The sequence below is a fragment of the Culex quinquefasciatus genome, chromosome 2 (assembly GCF_015732765.1).
Source record: "Culex quinquefasciatus strain JHB chromosome 2, VPISU_Cqui_1.0_pri_paternal, whole genome shotgun sequence".
Taxonomy (NCBI): Eukaryota; Metazoa; Arthropoda; class Insecta; order Diptera; family Culicidae; genus Culex; species Culex quinquefasciatus.
In genome coordinates, this window is record NC_051862.1 from 30,511,348 (window position 1) to 30,524,814 (window position 13,467).

Below are 13,467 nucleotides of genomic sequence, written 5' to 3' on the forward strand. Positions count from 1 at the left end.
TTCCATGAAAATAGAAGTCTAATTAACTGAAAATAATCTAAAATTCCTTTTTTTCTTTATTGATAATCATATTTAGGTTGTTTGAGATCACTTAAAAATGTTTAGAATTCATAAAAAATTCCGACAACAAATTGTTTTTTTCCAAAACAAAAATTTTCATCGATACTTAGATACTTTGGAAACTAATGATTGCAACAGGCAGGCCTGCAAAATGTTTCCAACCCAGCGTACACAAGAAGCAAACCAAAATGTCAGTTCACTGCTAGCATGTGACTGTAATCCTACTGTGTTCGTTCAACCACTGCCGCCTGACTCGTGCCGGTCTGCTGATGGAGAATGAGAGACGTGAAAAATGAGCTACACTCACCCAATTCGTGTTGTATGACTGACTAGTAAAATCCTCTCTAAACATTATTTTGACTATTTTTAAACAATTGAATGGTTCTAGACTGTGCAAAACACTTAAAACAACCATAACTAAAGTTCAAAATTACGTTTCCACGCATAAATACCAACTTTTTGTGTAAAAATTTGTTTCTTTATGTGTGTGCGTGCAACGTCGAATGAGCATTGGTCGACTACTGCCTCGCATTGCAGCTGCTCAAAGAGCTAGGGCACTCACGACTGAGTCGGGTTTGTTTATGTCACGGTTTTGCGGTTCAGTGAATGGATCTGAATAAATCGTGTATGCGTCGCCGATTTTCGCGTCAGGACCCCTGACATTTTCAGCTCTGGCAACAGGTGTACAATGCATTTTAAAATCCTATTTTCATTAAAATGTTGCAACCATGGCTATTTATTTCAATTTTCAGTCTGTTTTCTAACTTGATAAAAAATGTTGTTCAATGGTTGTTACTAGCACTTTTTGGGCAGTTTCTGATTTGCCATCATTCTATGGGATAGAATTGAGGTTCTGGAAAAGTTCGGAAATAGCTGGGAATACAATAATGGGGTTTGTGTTACCACCTGTTTATCAATTCTATTTCGTAACTTATTTTTAATCTAAGGAAAACATTTGAGATAAAAAAAACTCATTAAAATGATTGAAAATATGAGCTTGGTACCACTTAGCTAATGCTTGGAAAAAATATTATCTTTTTAAAAATGGTCCTTAGTTTTTTTTTAAATACGACCGTTTCATTTTCTGCCTAACAATGTAAATCCAACAAATAATAAAAATTTGTATAAGACAGTTTCGAAAAAAACTTATATATGTATAAAACATTTCAAGAAATTTAAATAAAACGAAAAAAAGAAAAATAAAACTGCGTGGATTTATTGGTTTTACTCAATTATGCCTTGCCAATCGAATACCCGCTGGCCAGCTGCAAAATTATTGAAAATTATAATTTGTGTTTGGATGAAACTTTTTTCATGCATTACCCATGAGATAATTTTACATGATTAGTTTTTTTTTCATTCAAGCCCCCATGACAAATAAAAAATGGGCATGTGAATGTTCGAAAATCTAAAACTTGAGATGGCTTTTTCTGATCTTCGAAAAAGTGTGATTAGGATTTTTAGAAAAATAAATATACAAAGAATAATCTCGAATGTAAAATTTTTATTGTAAAAATAAGTATTTTAAATTATTCGATCTTTTGTCATTATGATTATGATTTTGTTTATGGATTTTGATGCTGAAAATAGCATCTTTCACGCCTCAGTTTAGTATGGCGCGAGATTTGATAACGGAGGCAGCAATTTTTAGATAAAAATGGTGTTTGAAAAATAACAAACAAAATCTCAAATAAAGTAACGAAAAAGTTTAGTTTATGATTAGGTTATTTTTATGAAAATGGTACACGAAAAATCTCGATTTTCCTAATTTAATTTTTCACTAACAAAAGTTGAACTTTCTGGAACCGGTTTTTACCGGATTATGATTTTGATTATGAAAATGGCATCATTTGCGCCACAGTTTTGGATGGTGCTAGAACTGGTAACAGCGACATATTTTTTTGAAAAAAAAAGATATGGTTTCTGGAAAAAATAAAAACATTAGCAAAATCATTTTTAGATAACAAATTAAAAAAAGGGTGCTCCATTTTTAAATTAAATGCATTTTTAGGTATTTTTAAAAAAATTTATGTTATAGAAATACTTTGTGTGAAAAACACCGCTGCAAAAAACAAATAAAATAAAATTAAAAAGAAAAAACTAAGAAAATTTCCCGCTACATTCTTTTTTACTGAGTAGGTCGAACTGCTGGATGCTGAAAACACAGCCTAATAAAGTTTAAAATTTAAAATAATAAGTTTTTTTCAGTGTCATCTGATATGTGTTCATTTTCAAACTGGCGAAATCGTGGATACTGTTGGTGACATTTTCAATGATTTTCAATGGTAAAATTTTTAAATTTTCTTCTCTTTTCAATTTAAATAATTTCAAAAATTTTGAATCCTTTTAGAAGGATAAAAATATTTATATTGGAAATTTTCAATGCTTAACATGATTACTTTTTTTATGTTCATGAATTTACAAAAAGTTTTTTATAAAAAAAACTATGACTTATCAATAGTTTTCGAGTTATCGTAGGTGGAAAAGTTAGAGATTTGAGAACTGACTGAGAAAAAAACATAATTTTCACAAAAAATATCTTTATGAGGCGACGGTCTCTTAGCATCCAGCAGTCCGATCAAATTTCAAAAAGATACCGTCGTCTGGGGCGAATCGAGACTTCAGACTGAATAGAATTGAGACAACAGGTTTCAGGATCTGTGTCTCTTCTATCCAAAACCAATAAAAAAATCGAAATATTGGCAGTAACAAGTTTAAAACCACTGTCCCAATTCGCCCCAGATGAACGTACTACGTAGCTTATGAATGGCTTCTAAACCTTTCATGCACAATCGTTTTAAAAACACCAACATCAATTTTAATAATATGATTCAATTACATACTATGTGTTTGCAATGATTTGAACACAAAAACATACATCACATTTTTTGAAAAACAAAATCAATGTTTTCACAAGAAAACCATTAAATGTACAAAAATCAATTTCTACTAATCCAAAAAATCACTCATTCATCCAGGAAATTTTCAATTTCAGTGTCATAATCTTTCTCAACATTGATGCCCTTTCAGTGACGTGCAAGATTTAAACTTGAAAGAGTCGCACCGGAGATTAACCCTGGGGATTAATTTTGACATCCGTCAAAACTTCTCTCCTAATCCGACATCCAAATTGAACTCCATTGTTCTGCGCCTTTTCCACAGTTCGATTGAATTTGTCCGAAAAAATATTTCAAGCATTTTGAATATTGATGCTTTTTTCGAGTCTTTTTGGAATTCTTCGCTGCTAACATCAAAGCTGCGTTTCTTTTCTCAGGACGATCAATTCACAATGCATGATGATAATTCATAAATTTCGACACAATCTCAGTCGTTTCATCTTCCCTTTTTTTGTGTACCTGGAACTTGGGCCAACAATTATGCTTGCATAATTCCCGGTCGAACTGATTCGGGCTGCATCCCATCTGGCTCGGATGCCTCAGGATCCTCCCTCTAATCGCCCAGGAAAAATCGAAATCATCCAAGTTAATAGTCTTTAATGAGATTGCAGTATCTTAACTACACCCCCACTAGTTTCCCGAGGAGCGAGGTTCAGGGTTTCGTGTTTTGTTTGATCGAAGGAAGAAAAAACAAAAAAAAAAAAGGATCCATAAAACAAAGGAGATTTACGGCTCCGAAAATAACAGGTGTTCGCGTGGAAGGTTTCTGAAATCGAACAAACTTTCAGGCCCTAAACTTTGAGAAAGTAATTAATTTCCCAGCGACTTTTCTACCTGGCTGGTTCGCCTGACTTCGAGGCCTGAAACCTTAGACCCCTGGTCATTTTTCATTCTTTCTCCAAGGAACCTTCACCGTTTTAAGATCTCCTTCTTCGTGTAATGAAGATACACACGATTTTTACTCGCCGGCAGGATAACATCTGACTTATCGCACCTCTGGAGGTGCCTCAACTCCGAGAAGTAGGAGAGGCCCAGGTCAAACTCCCTGCCGGGGCGCGTGGAACCTGTGAAGCGAACAGCGACAAATTGGTCTTCTTCGAGGGTAACGACGAAAAAAGCATTCTGGTTGAAAGATTGCTCCGATAGCGCAATAGCGGAGAGAAAAATTGTTTGCTGGAAATTGTCCGAAGGCGGTGGGCCGATTGGAGATCGAACCGTCGATATAAATCATAATAGGATTGGAGGTTATGAATTGGTTCCAAGTTTTCGGGAAAGGCGAGATAATCTGGAAAGATCGGCTGAAAAGGTGCCATAATTGGATCTGATTACAAGAAGAAAAAAGGATTGCATTTCATGAGAAGCAAAAAAAAAAGTTGGCGGGCTCAACCGGGATTTGAACCCGGGACCTCTCGCACCCAAAGCGAGAATCATACCCCTAGACCATTGAGCCGCTTGAAATTTAACACTGCGAAACATTTTTTCCCGTCTTGTGTTGCAGTATTTTTGAGTGACAATGAAGTGCAAGTTGAAGTGAAAGTTGATTGCTTGGCCGGTGAAGCGAAACAAGGCAAAAGCTGAGTTAAAATCGTCAAAATTGATGAGCACTGCAGAAAACATCAAGCGGCTCAATGGTCTAGGGGTATGATTCTCGCTTTGGGTGCGAGAGGTCCCGGGTTCAAATCCCGGTTGAGCCCGATGTATTATTTTTGATTGTTTTTAGTAGAATTTGAGAATAGTTTTAAAGCATTGTTATTTCGTAAAAAAAATGCAAATTAAAAAAGTTTTAAACATTCAAAATACAACAACATCATTTTTTTCATATTTTTCCATTTTGACACACAGAGACATAGATACATAAATACATACCGATATAGACAAACAGACAAACAGACAAACAGACAAACAGACAAACAGACAAACAGACAAACAGACAAACAGACAAACAGACAAACAGACAAACAGACAAACAGACAAACAGACAAACAGACAAACAGACAAACAGACAAACAGACAACAGACAAACAGACAAACAGACAAACAGACAAACAGACAAACAGACAAACAGACAAACAGACAAACAGACAAAGAGACAAAGAGACTCAGAGACATAGAGACATAGAGACAAAGAGACTCAGAGTCATAGAGACACAGAGACACAAAGCCGCGGGTACGTAGACATACATAATTAAGATAATTTATTTCAGAAAATTGAACGTAATTTCAACAAATTCAAATTGTATCAAGCAATCATACCTTCACACAACGAACCGTCCTTGGTCGTGCAACCTGTCCCCTCTAATGGGCCACCTTTCCCGGCATAAAATCCGCCATATTCTTTTACGACCTGCTCGTACCGGGGTCTGTGCGCCACATGATCCTTGTTATTTCTTCCGCGAAAAGTCCCCGGCATCATTTTCACCTTGCCAAAATTCGCCACAAAGCCCTCGCAGTTGATAATCGTCGGGATGAACCCTCAAGGTCCTTAAGGACCCGGCAGACCCATAACCGCGGCCTCAAACTCAAAACAACAACAGGTGTATTTTACTGCATCAAGTATTCATGAAACATTTCCGGAAGGTAATAAAAGGCAATTTGCATAAAAGCAAGCAACCTTAAATTTATTCTCATTCGTTCGTTCCCTTAAAAATTGCAATACTTTCCTCGACGAGCAGGCTCAGTCTGAGTTTGTGCGTTACGGACCAAAGTTGTTACCTGGGCCTGACCTGGCGTGGCTTCCCAGGAAGAACACCTTTTTTTCCTTTTTTTCTGTATGTTTTTGTGTCTGGCTCTAAGCCGGGGGATATCCTTGTGTTCTCTTTAATTCTTGTCTGGATGCCAGCGGCGAGAGCGAGAATCCCCCGAAGGATACCGGGCCTGCTGGACCAAACCAAGCTGGAAGCTGAGAACGAAATGTTTTTACGATTATTTCCCTCCAATTTCGAAAAAGTTGTAAAAATAAAAAAAAATAAACAGTCGGACTTTGGAAGACGTTCGTTGGGACTTGCCCTGTGGGAAGCGTTTTTGGGAACGCTCGAGGATATACGGACTAGAATCGGCTTACGGAGCCTGATCTCATTATTTGAAATTGTTTTGTTCGTGTCTGCTCGGTTCATCTTTATTGGCTGTCATTCTGAGATTTGGGAAATTTGGTCAAAATAGATAAACAGTGGGATAGGTGCTCTTGGTTTTTCATTCATTTTGTTTAAGTTTGAGGCTTTTGGCTGAACTTATTAATTTTTTATGCAATTGGGCCAGGAGATGACTTTGATGCAAAATGATTTTTAATGCATCTCAACTGGAATTCAATTAATATATTTCCAAGAATTTTGTTTATGTGGAATTATTGTTTCTGGTATTTTTTTAAATAACGATTTTACAAAAAAAAAACATTTAGGGGTAATTTAGAAACATTTAGGGCTGTGGAGTTGAAGTCGAAGTTGGAGCCGGAATCGGTGGAGTCGGGTCTTTTTGGGGGCATAGAGTCGGGGTCGGAGTCGGAACTGGAGTCGAAAATTTCTGATAAACCCGAAGTAGGATTTATCTAAAATATAACAAAATTTATGAACATATTTATTGTTCAATCTTTGGTATTAGCCGGCCAGTTCGCAGATTTTTTATATTATTTACATTTATTTTTTGAATTGCGAATTAGTTCAAGAAATTCATTTGATGCCATTATGTTTTTTGAGCATTTCATTTTGATTGGATAGCTTTAATTGTGTTATTTCACTATGATCACTGCATGAAAACCTGTTAATCCTCTTTTACCCATGTTTGTAGTGTCATAACTCATTAAATAGTAAAGAATTGTTGGTTGTGTAGTCAAAAAATATTTTCAATTGATTCTTGACTGCCTCTTTTTGCTTGTATTTATGTATTCTTTCAATTCAAATTTGATAATTTTTTTTAAACTCTCGCTGAAAAAAATTACACTCATAAGTTTGAAATTTTAGAAGTATCATTCTAAAAGTACTAAAATGCAGTACCTATTATTTTTTTATATTTATAAAAATGTGAAAAAAATCTCTAATTCTCGAAATCATAATCATAATCTCCAAAATATTCAAAATTTCTATTTTTTGATAATTTTAAAATAAAATTTTCAAGAATCTTAAAATTTAAGAAATTTAAAGATTTAAAAAAATAATTCCGGAAGTTAAAAAAATTATGAAAATGTGTTATTCTAAAAATGTTGAATTCCCTTAAAATAATTTAAAAAAAACTTTTTTTTTGTTTAAAAAAAAATTAAAAATTTTAGAAATTCAATCCTTATATTTTTTTAAATCATAATGTTTAAAAATTTGAATGTTTTAAATTTAAATAAAAATCTAAATATTTGAAGCATACCTAGAGTTTTATTAAAGGTTCTATGAATATGAAACACAATAGCTTGCAGGACCTTTTTTAAACTCTAGATTTAAAGTTTTTGATAAATCATGAAAAAAAAATCACAAAATCCAAAAAATCTAAGAATTAAAAAAAAACATTTAAATTTATAAAAAATATAAATTTTGCGAATTTTTTTTTCAAAGTTTGTATGCCATTGCAAATATTCTGAAATCAAACCTTTTAACCTGTTTAAAAAATTTAAAGATTAAAAAAAACAAAATTTTTTTGTTAATTTTTTTTTCAAGGGAAAAAGGTGCATAAAGAGACATTTCTATGAAAAAATGAGAATCACTGTTTTTTGAAATCATAAAAAAATAAAGGTACTTTAAAAAAATGAAAACATTTGTAAAATTGACAGTAATCGAGTCTGGACTGCACTTTCAGACAAACGGTATTTTGTTAAAAATGTGTTTTGAACAAAATAATTCGACAGCGAATATTTTTTTCAAAAAATGGCTGCTTTTGATTACAACATTTTAAATGATGACAATTTTGAGTATTTTATATCAAAATTGAAGTTTATAAAAACACTATAATATTTTTTATTTAATAGAGATTTCGGAAAAATGAGAATAAATTTTGCAAAAAGTCGAATTTTATTAAAATTGATTTTGATAAAAAATGCGCATTTTAAACAAACAGTTCCAATCGATTGTGCGCACAATTTCATGGAAACAAGGGGGAGTTAATTTTAAGCTTTATTTTCAAAAACTTGAATCATAAAGTATTTTTCAAATGCTTTATACATTATTGTAGTTAGGCTTGCATTAAGAAGTTTTTTTCCCTCTAAAGTTTTACGACTTTTTCTCAAAAGTGGTGGAAACATAGATCCCATTATTCTAAATTTATTAAAACCCAGAAGTACCTTTCTGTTATCATTAAAAATACGAACCATTGAATATAAATACATTATTAGTTTACAATTGTTTGAACGAGCTTTTCAATGAAATATAAAAATATTTTTTTTGTTGCTCCCTGATTTCTTTTGGGAAGTTTTAAATGAGGAGGAAACAAAAAACATGAAATTATTTTAAAACATTTCAACCCTGAGTGTTTTTAAAAAGGAGAATAACCTTCAAATTCATTTTGTGTTACCTTTTTTAGAATAACTTATATTTTGAATTAAGTGTACAAGTTTTCATCTAATTACCCAAAGATTTGTCTAAATTCCTAAAAGATAAAATGTCTCTGTCATATGTTTACTTGTGGGTTCCAAGAGCATTAAATCTTTTTTTTTGCTTAGAAGTCACATTTAGGAGATTTCTAGAAATAAAATAGAATAAAAAAAAAACAAGTTAAACTTTATGAAAGTCATGTAAGTGCTTCACCTTTCCTGTGTTTGCTGCAAGCAAAGATTCTCCGCACACCGGAATACGCAAGAGGTTATAATTAGGCGTCCCAGGTCTCAAATCCAGAAAGGTACCGTAAAAGGTTGCGCAAAGAAGGAAGGACCAACTTTTTTTTCCCGTTCTATACCACTCCCCGTTCCAGCTCAGCTTTGCCACGCTCGATCGACAGGCAGAGCTTCAAAACTCGCACAAAAGTTTTCAACGCTTGGATTTATTGAACGATGAAAAGCAGCGCGCGGCGCAAAATCATTCAGGACGACGAACAAAAAAGGACCTTTTCTAGTCGCGCTGCCTTTCTGTGGGAAAACATTTATCCTGCAGTATTCGCCGGTCTGGGAACAATGCCCTCCAATAGAGAAAACCGGTTCTCTTTAACCGCCTCGATGGTCAGAGAAAACCGAAAAAAAAATCTGTGAAAAATGTGACTCAGGAAAATCGATTGGCCATTGTTCCCTGGGTCCGGAAAATCCTTTTACCGATTTCGAAATCGACCGGCCATTATTGCCAAAAGGGGCACACAATTTACCTCATCATGGAACCGGCGGAGACCAGGTCAGTTCCAAACACTGAGAACTAATCGCCTGACCTCTCTGCCGAAAAGCCGGCTTCTAATGGCCCCCAGGGGAAATTTGTGGGCCTTCTTTTGTCCGGGTCAGTTCCGAGAGAGCGGCTAATCGAAGTATTGCGACAACTGCAGAAAATTGTGGGATTGTGGTGCAAACATTTCGGAGAGAAATTTATTGAAATCCCTGGCAATAACGGAAACGATTCCCTTAACCCCTGGCTGCCTGCGGCAGCGTAGGGAGGGTTGCCTAACTGAAGGCGCATTCACTCGGTGGCAGTGCCATCTCCCGGTCAAGACTCTTAAATCACCGTAGAATTTCGGTATTCTGCCGGCCCGGAAAATGATTCTATTGACCATTACACACGTATATTGCCATCATCGTGAAAGTAGCACCAGCACGAGAGCGAAAGAAGTCCAACCAAATTGTCCTGAATAAAGGATTTGGACTTTGCGAGCTGAGTGGCCCGTGTCCTTTCTGAGGGGTCTCTCGTAAGAGGATCTCGAGTGTGTGGGTTCTTTCTTGCTTTGGCCTCCTTTTACGCCACAGCATTTCCACTCGAGCGTGCTATCTGTCTGGCCGCATCTTTGCAGTCGTGTCCCTTTTCAGCAGGGACGAACACACACGGTTATACATTAAGCTTGAGGGTTAAACTTCAAAAATGACTCTATTTACAAATTTGTATGACAGCTTTTTGTTAAATTTATTGTCTAAATTTTGAGAGTAGTTGGTACTGAGGAGAGATTTTGGGTTAAAGTGTTTCTTTAAATGATTTTGCAATTTTTTTTTCAAATTCTTGGAAATATATTTTTTAGATTTTGGAAGAATTTTTCTTTTAAAAAATCTCTCGAAAAACCTTAATACTTGACCTACGTTTAAAAGTTTTCATTTACTACTCTAAACCTTGTATTTAGATACATCCACAGGAAAAAAGCGTTTCGAAATCTGTCCTATTGAATTTGTTTAAAAAAATGACACTTTTTAACAATTTTTTTCAGCAAGGTTGTATATTAATTTGGCCGTTGTGTAAACATGTCAGTTGGGTTGTATTAATATTTAATTCTCCTTTTTAAATCAAAATAGATTTTTTGAAAACCGCAATTACCTTGTCTCATATTTTTTTAAAAACTTTTATAATTTCATATATTTTTCATAAAATTTAAGCTATAAAATATATTTATTTTACTGGCCTTCTCAATTTTTGGGCCAGGTCTAATTTACTGACTGTAGAACTGTACTTCCTTGTTTATTTAAAGATTTTCCTTGTATATATCAAGATTTTCGATGAAAATCAGATTTTTATAATATTAATCAAGTGAGCAATTTTCTGAGATCCGATCCTTTTTTTGCAATTTAAAGTCTGGTTGAAATTGTGTTGGTGCCTTTTGTATGTCTGAAGAAGGCCGCTTCTCACAATAATGATATGTTAAATTTCTAAAATCTGTATCTCTCAAAGACATTTTTTGATCGCGTCTTCTGCAAAGTTGTAGGTATGGATGATAACTGTACGAAACAAAGATGAAACGTGGAAAATATTTGTTTTGCTGATTTTTTAAATAACCTTTTGTTGCTAACAATTTTTTTTCCATAAAATCACAATTAACATTTTTCAGTTTGTTTTAGAGGAAAAATGGCATCTCTTCAGAAAATTTTAGAAAGGGTGTAAAACATCTTTGGCCAAGCTAATTTATGGGTGAAGCCTTTTTCAAACAGATCTTTAAAAATATTAAAATAGCTTTTTTTTTAAACTACATCATCCCGGTATAAGAATCAAACTCACCCATCCCCTACCGGTCAGCATTTCCAGTGAGCATATTTACTCTTTTAAGGGATCTGACTTTGCCGAGCCAGACAGGAATCGAACCCATCACCTTCCGCTTACAAGGCGAAACCCGTAACCTCACGGCCACGGAAGTTCCTGAAAATCGTAGTTAACTTTTTCGATTTTTTTTTAATTTTCCCATGTGTTTTCGAAAAGCTGAGAAATTACATTTTTTTTGTATTTTTTGGTTGCTGAGGCCATGCCATGCCGCAAGAACTTATAGTTCGATTTTCAGCGTTTAAAATTTTTGAAATTCTGCTCATCTTAATAATTTATATCATATTTATATTATACTTTTATGTTTATGAATTCAGCCCAACATTTGTAAATGACATAAATAATTGTTATGAGTTTTGTTTTCAAACAGTTAATTTAAACTAAAATTTTAAAATAGGCGAATTTCGTAGGTGATTGCTATATTTTATAAGTTTGGATTCGACCTGAACAGGCATTTTATTCGGCTCTGTATAATCGTTGCTTCTAATTTTTTTTGTTGGTTTTTTTTACTTTTAATAGGGGAAAAATATGTGTTATATCTGAAATGTTTTGAAATGTTCTGTTTGATTTTATTTGAATTTATTGGCAAAAAGTAACCCAATTTAATGATAAATTTTCAATTATTTTTATTGTAAAAAGAGTTCACAATGATTATAGATTTTTTCTCAAAAAATGTGGCGAATTTTTATCGCTTTGTGAAAAATTCATGTTAACGTTCATGTATCATGTTAACACTTTTTTTTAACAATCTAGTTTTTTACCTTGAAAAAATAATTTTTTTGTTGCATGATAAAATATCTTTTAACCGGTATTTTTAGATTTTAGTTTTGTTGCCCCTTGGTTCTCGAAAAATGTTTAAATGAGTGAAGAGACAATTTTATTCATTTATTTAAATCTATACAGAAAATAATTTTGGATAAACATGATCATGATAAACATGAAATGATTTTTGTTTAAAGGGACCATCCATAAACCATCCCCCCTTCATGGACAATTGTCCATACAAAAAAAAAAACGTTTTTGTATGGAGCGTGGACAATCGCCATTACCCCCCCCCCCCCTAAAGTGTCCACGTGGACGTGGACTAAGCAAAGAGGTGTTGTTATATGCTTGAAACATCATTATAATTATGAATGTATTGTTTTTTTTAAGTTTTTTGAAGTCTGTTTTCGTTCTATGAATTTATTTATTTTATATATTTTTAAAGTCAGATTCCATTCTTGCTTTTTCATTCAAACGCGTGTAATGACAGGCCGTAAGACCAATGTCGTACCACTCCTTTCAAATATTGCTCCAGAAATAGCACTTTTTGGTTGTCTGTTTGAAAAACAAACTAAACTAAAGGAATTTAAAATTTTGCTATAAATTAAACCTCAGAAAAAAAGTAAGCGCGTCATTTTTAAGCAATTTAGTCTTTAAACTTGAGTATTTGTTATCGACAGAAGAATATACAATTTTGTTCACGTTTACTATTTTGCCCCTTTCAAATGTTGCTAGATTTAAAAACAATGCAAAATTCCAATTTCAGACTTAACCCTTTCTGATTGCTACTCTCCTTTACTTCCTTCATGTCACCGAGTCTGCTGGCAGCACGGTTTGAAGGACAATAACCAGAAAAAATCTCCAGCCGCACCGTGATAAGAGGCTCCCTTTTGGACCTTCGGATTTGCGGTGTTTCGAGAATGAGAGACCGAGATTTTCTGGGGTCCTTGAATCGATTTTCGGTCTTAAAAGAGTGTGTATTGTTGCATTGTTGCGCCCCTCGACAGGATGGTTTATTGAAGGGTTCCCAGCCAGGTTCGGGATGCTTTTGTGGATGCCTGATGGAAGGAGAAAAATTAGATTATTCTCTTTCTGCTCTGGACTGGGTTTTCAAAAGGGGACACATTAACTTCTTCTGGGCGATGGCCTTTGTGCGGAAGGTTCAATGGAAACCTTGAAAAGGGACTCCGGGTGACATTGTTTGGAGTAATTGGACGAGAGTTTGGTTGAGTGTTTGATATGCTGTAGCATATATTCAGGAATATGTAACGCTTTGAAAATGTTTTAGCAATAATTTACTAATTTGCTGTGTTTTTTTCTTCTCTTTTTAGGTAAATTTCTACTAATATCAGCCAAAACTTGCAATTTGAAACAGCAAACAGGTAAATTGCAAAGGATATCACAAAAAACACTTCAAATAAGTCACGTTTACAGCGTCTAGCCTAAAAATCTTAAACCCTTTCAAAACCCTGCTCAAACCTTATTGTCTGATCGCCGGAAACGTGCCAGATCCGAGGTGCAAACAAGCCTCAATCCTGTGACGATTCATAAAACCTTTTCGTGTTGGGCGTGTTGCATTCAAGTGGGGGTGATGTTCATTGCGGGCAAAGCGATTTGTTTGCTTCCAA

At 34.3% G+C, this 13,467-nt stretch overlaps 1 protein-coding gene and 2 non-coding genes across 3 annotated transcripts in view; 2 read left to right on the top strand and 1 right to left on the bottom strand.

The window, feature by feature from the left end:
* Positions 1-13,467, top strand: part of LOC6036065 (insulin-like growth factor-binding protein complex acid labile subunit) — a 68,671-nt gene that overhangs the window by 9,993 nt on the left and 45,211 nt on the right. The window lies entirely within an intron of this gene.
* On the bottom strand, positions 4,336-4,407 carry Trnap-ugg. The gene has a single exon. It is a non-coding gene; the product is annotated as a tRNA-Pro (tRNA).
* On the top strand, positions 4,580-4,651 carry Trnap-ugg. The gene has a single exon. It is a non-coding gene; the product is annotated as a tRNA-Pro (tRNA).